We start from the raw sequence: 6,848 nt of genomic DNA, 5'->3' as shown, positions 1-6,848 counted from the left end.
TTAAACATCATTTGTATCTTCACGACTACATTCTGCGTTCAAACCTTTCATGATTCTTGAAAACACCTCAATCAAGAGGATGAATCAACCGCACTTCATCTATAGAAGAAAAGATTGATACATATAGTTATGCACCTGAAAACACTCAGAATCTGAGTAAACATTTAACACATATCTGTGTTAATTCCTTTAGTGTTATTATTACCCAAAATAACTTGGTGATTTCTTTCAAGGTAGCAAATTTTGTCACAGCTTCAACAAATCAACTTCGACTTTTCATTCGAAACAACCTCATTATCACCTTGACTAATATGTATGTTCATTTATTGTTACCGGGAACCTTTTATATTCCACCATATTACCGTCAGCGTTTAATCATCTAAAAACACAACTTTCTTGAAATCATCTCGGATCGATAACAAATGATTCAGATAGGGTAGCAGTAAATGTAGAGGAATCGGCAATCAGTACTTTGAAAACTCACAACATATCTACATCAACAGTTATATGTATGACATTTATCTCTTAGAATTATGATCTCTCATTCTGAAATTCTGAAAAACACTCAGTCACAACTCAATACTCTGAATGTTGAAAAATCTGAATGAAGCAGCAGAAACTGTAGATAACCGTAAACGACCATAATCATCGAAAGTTTGATGATAAAGATTAGTATGTTGGAAAAGCTCAGAAAAGTTGGAACTGGAAAACGGATTGAGCTAACCGTAAAGGAAACCAAGGAGAAATACAAGTAACATACCCTAAATTCATAGAACCCAGATAAATCTAGATCCGTTGAAATCTTTAGAGAATATCTTGCTCCGAAGTCATGTTAAAATCTTGCGAAAAATCTTTCTCCATCAACCATCGAACTTAGAAATTCCAAAATATCATCATCAATATCCTCGATATTTCTGAGGATATTTTCAAAATATTCTAGTCCGAAATTATATACCTCTTCGTGCTTCCTGTGTATCATTATGTTGAAAACATTCAATGGAAAATTTAGTACCGAAAAGCGGATTATGCGAAACTATGAAGGAAGCCGTGAACAAATCACAAAGAATAAGTTTGACTTCAAAGAATCCAAATGATTCCGTTCTGATAAAATCTTTAGCGAATACCTTGCTTCCGAATCTAAACCCTTACGGATAAATCTTCTTCACCATCCATCGATATTAGAAATTCCAAGATATCATCGTATCTTTTATTATAAATATTCTCCATATTTCTGAAGATATTTTCATAATTATTCTTATCTGAAATCAATAATCTATTCGTGCTATCAGTGTTACATCATATAGAAACTGTTAGTTTCTATATTCTGTAAACTTTCGAGCTTAAAATATGAATGTTATTGAAGTAATGTTGGGAACTGAAGCATGCGTTAGTATAATATAATGACACTTGATCAACGTGATTATATTACAGTAAGTCATGCTGAGTTTCTAATGAAACCTGATGATGGTTCACAGTAAATTATACCATCATCATGTGTCATGTTACATAACTCTTTCATTCTACATAACCTCCGAACATATCAAGAAGAATATATTCTTGATAGTTCTATCATCTGTATTTTTGATAAATTTGAAAATCAAATCGTGCTATCACGTTCCACTCTGCTTAGAACATTATAATCATTTAGAACTCTATATCTACAAATTCTGGACCATTATTCGCTTGATTTAAAGTCGGGAAGAGAAAACAAGAGCATGAAGCTCCGATATATAAGAAAAATATAAAGCCCAACAACACCACCGAAATTACAAACTGTGGATATCAGTGCGTATAGCAATATAAAGACACGGGAGAATTATAAATACAATAATCCCTAGACCATAGTAGAAATAAACAGATTCCTCCGGTGGAAGTTGAAAAAGGAGAATGATTGTTGCAATAGTTAGGATAAGGACAAGGATCAGAACTGGATTTAGCATTATTATAATCTTTTGATATATGAACTAAGAAAGAAGGTATAGAAGTAGTGAAAACTAATGGAACGGAAAAAGTAAATTTATAATGGAAACATCAGGCGTAGTAATCGGGACAGATCATCGCATTTAATTAAAGAGATCCTAATTTCCTTAAATCTCGAAGAATCAAATCTTATAGATTTCGAAGATTTTCTTTATATCCCTTGAATTCCGGAATTCAACCCTCTACGTCAAAAGCTAAGATGCACCTTATTTTCTAAATTCAGCCATGACTAGTCAAAAGATATGATGAAACATGTCTTTCTCAATTCACTAGTTGGTGATAGCTTCACTCGTACTCTTCGAGTAATTAAATTATCTTATACATATTACTCAACAGTAACAAACTCTATTTATCAACTCATATTCATCAGGAAAATATTTTTATTGTTAACCATGACAACCTCACTCAAATTTCGGGACGAAATTTCTTTAACGGGTAGGTACTGTGATGACCCGGGAATTTCTGACCAAATTTAAACTTAATCTTTATAGCATTTCGATACGATAAGCAAAGTCGGTTGAATCGAGTCTCAAATTTTTTTAATTTGTGAGCATGTATTTAATCGACCATTGACTATGTCCAACGATTCATGAACATGGTGTATAAATAAATATGTAAATATATATGAGTTCCATACATAGGTAATATTATATATAATGTAATATATGTATGTGGATATAATATAATAAATAGTAATGTAATAAACTTAATTACAAGGTTCAATATAATTGTTGCATTAATATTACTATCCTATTTGGTATTATTACTAATATCATTAATAAGAATGTTATTATTATTATTAATTGTATATCTATTGTAATGTATAAATATAGTTGTTATACAATTTATTAAATTCAATATTAACAAAATAGATATTAATATTAATACTGTTATATATGAAATTGGATACATTTAAGTTGTTATATTACTATTATTGTAACTAATATTATTATTAACATTACTAATAACATTATAGAATTAAAACTTTAATTTTAGTTATTAATGGGATTATTATGTTTTCAGTTAATATAACTATCATTATTACTACAACTAATACAATTATTATTATAAATAATATCATTGTTATTATTTTTATGGTTAATATCATTATTTGTATTTATATAATTATTATTAGTAGTATTATCAATTATTAATATCAACATATTTATTATTTATATTAATTATAAAAATTCAAACATGTGATTACCTAATCAGCTGCATGCAAGTCATTATCTGAACTTTTGACTTTATCTGTTAAATTCGAATCTGTAATTGGGAACAAAACAAAATCTGTTTTGAGTAAATCTCAAACTTTATTTATTTGTCTGCTCAAATAATTCACTGACAATTCACATTCTAATATAAACCAAACGAGTGGTCATAAGCTGTTATCAAAATACCACTCGACTTCTCATCTTCAATATCGAATTACAATTACCTGCGATTTATTACAACTATGTGAGTATTATTTTTTTAAAAAAAAAAAGCTCGACACCCTCTGTAACTTCAACTTTTTGATCAAATTTTGAATTTGAAACTGTTTTAAAAATGTAAAAGTGCAGTGTTGTTAGGATTCCTTCATTGAAACTTTCTGTAAAATATCATCCTCCAATTCGTTGAAACGAAGACGAATTTTCGAAGTCAAATTTTTGAATCAAAAAGTCAACAATTGTTCTTCAGTTAAATTCGCGTGTTCTGTTTCGAATTGAGTTAAATTGGTGTTGTTAATAGTTTAAAGAGGTGATTTGAAATATAGTTCGTGATATAAATTTTGTCCAAAACGTTTTATAAATCGAAAACCGATTTTTTTTTTTTCCTATGCAGTCGCTACTGCAGTGGGTATATTTTTTTTTTTTTTTTTTTTTTTTTTTTCTCTTCCTTTTCGTTTTATGTAAATACAAACATGAATATCGATTGTTTATTATTCTTTCGAAGTATAAAATCGAGGTTGTGAGGAATTGAAATTGTTTTGATTGATTTTAAAATTGGAAGAAGGAGATGAAGAAGATGAAACAAGTGAAGGGGTTAAATAAAATGGGATAGGATATAATTCAGAGAAGTTAGATCAGAGGAGTGGTTTGAGTCTTGGGTCGGGTAACGAGAGGTCTCGGGTTCGAGACCCGGCAGTGGCATATCTTTTTAAAATGTGACTTCAAAGGTTGTATCTATTATTATTATTATTATTATTGTTATGTTATTGTTATTGTTATTGTTAATATTAGTATTAGTAATTAAAATTGTTATCATATAAATAAAGATTACTAATATAACTATTATTATTACTACTATTAATAGTATCATTATTGTTATGATTATTATTATCATTAAGTATTAAAGCTATTATTATTAGTATTGACATGGTTATTATTATCATTATATTATTTAAGTAAAGTATCATTTTATTATTAGAACTACTATTATTATTATTAATTATTATTTTTATTATTGTTATTTGTATTATTATCATTAGTTATAGACTTATAGTTATTATTATTATCACATGTATTATAATTATTATTAGTATTAATGTTAAAATAAGTATTGGTTATCATTATTATGATTAAGATATTATTATTATTATTATTAAGTGTCTGAATTATTATTATTAAGCATTATGAATATTACTTATTAATGTTACTACTATTAACATAAGTAGTAGTTACCAACTATTATTATCGTTAACATAACCCTAGTTACAATTATAATGATTATTATTGTTGTTACTACTAATAATATTATTATCAATATAGGTATTAATATTATATAATATGATTATTAATATTATCCATATTAATCTCAAAAACTATCACTTTTAAGCAAATAAATATTTTGTACATAAAATATATTTGTATACTACACTTATATTAAAACTTCACATAACTATAAATAAATAAAACCTACTAAAATTATTTATATAAACACTTACAACAACAAATTATCGATTTTTAAATATAATATCAAACAAGTACGTATATCAAAATACTAATATAACTATAAAATATTAACCACTTGAATGAACATACAAATTAAAAATATATATTATTAATATAAAAATAATGTAATTAATAAATTTATATATATATTCATTCGAATACGATTATATGTATTAATGAATATACAAATGATTTAGGTTCGTGAATCCGAGGCCAACCCTATACTTGTTCAATGTCGTCGTATGTATTTTTACTACAAAATACATTAGGTGAGTTCTTTTGATCCCCTTTTACTCTTTACATTTTTGGGACTGAGAATACATGCGCAACTTTTATAACTGTTTTACGAAATAGACACAAGTAATCAAAATGACATTATATGGTTGAATGATCGAAACTGAATATGCCCCTTTTTATATAGTCTGGTAATCTAAGAATTAGGGAACAGAAACCCTAATTGACGCGAACTCTAAAGATAGATCTATCGGGCTCAACAAGCCCCATCCAAAGTACCGGATGTTTTAGTACTTCGAAATTATATCATGTCCGAAGGAGGATCCCGGAATGATGGGGATATTCTTATATACATATTGTGAATGTCGGTTACCAGGTGTTCAATCCATATGAATGATATTTTTTGTCTCTATGCATGTGACGTTTATTTATGAGAATTGGAAATATGAAATCTTTTGGTCTATTAAAATTATGAAATGATTGTTTATGCTAAACTAATGAACTCACCAACCTTTTGGTTGACACTTGAAAGCATGTTTATTCTCAGGTACGAAAGAAATCTTCCGCTGTGCATTTGATCATTTTAAAGATATTACTTGGAGTCATTCATGACATATTTCAAAAGACGTTGCATTCGAATCATTGAGTTTATCAAGATCATTATTAAGTCAATTATAGTTGGATATATTATGAAATGGTATGCATGTCTGTCAACTTCAGATGAAATGAAAGATTGTCTTTTCAAAACGAATGCAATGTTTGTAAAATGTATCATATAGAGGTCAAGTACCTCGCGATGTAATCAACTGTTGTGAATCGTTTATAATCGATATGGACTTCGTCCGGATGGATTAGGACGGGTCCTTTCAATCATCACCAACATGCTTGGCTAGTTTCTTTTACTTTATTCCTTGCATGAACAATTATTGTATGTTTAGTTCTTCATTTACTCATGTGATTCTTGATTTTGTAATCCTTATGTCTTTTGGTTTATAATTTCATTGAATCTTTTGAATTATCATTTAATGCAAGTTTGAAAGTTATTGATTGTTGCAAGACAAGTGATTGATATTTAACATCTTGTGCTTAATCCAACCTAATTACAATTTAGTATAGGGAAAAAGACAATGTGTGTAAGTAGTATTGCTTGTGCCCAAGATAATCATAAATTGGAAAACTGAAGAAGCCTTGTCTATGAGATTTAGTTGATAATTTGATAGCATAAGAATTTGTTGAACTAGTACATGCATAATTGGGATTGCTAAGAAATAAAGGCTTCCATTCAATTGATTACAACCTTTTTAATTAGCCCATTGTTTATGCTCTTAAATACTCAAAGTTTACATTTGCTTAGTAATTGTTAATCTAGTCTTTACTTTAGTTAATCACAAACAAACCAATCTTGAAATTGCTTGCTAATTAACCATAACTTCCCGTGGAACGAATCCTGCTTACCCTATCTAAAGTAGAGTAATTAGGCTATTTTTAACCGGCCCTTTGACACCGATCAAAATTTTGGCGCCGCTGTCGGGGAGATGTGCGCTTGATTGCAAGCTCTTATTTTATTGCTTTCGTGTTAAATTAGAAAAACCATAAAAATTATAAAACCAATAAAAATCCAAAAATAGTGTTTTGTTTATTTTGTTTTTGTCAGTTTTACGCTCAGTGTTCTTGTTCTTGTTGAAGTGCAGGTTAGTGTAT

The sequence above is a fragment of the Rutidosis leptorrhynchoides genome, chromosome 1, assembly GCF_046630445.1.
Source record: "Rutidosis leptorrhynchoides isolate AG116_Rl617_1_P2 chromosome 1, CSIRO_AGI_Rlap_v1, whole genome shotgun sequence".
In the NCBI taxonomy this organism is placed as follows: domain Eukaryota; kingdom Viridiplantae; phylum Streptophyta; class Magnoliopsida; order Asterales; family Asteraceae; genus Rutidosis; species Rutidosis leptorrhynchoides.
This window is presented reverse-complemented; position numbering follows the sequence as displayed.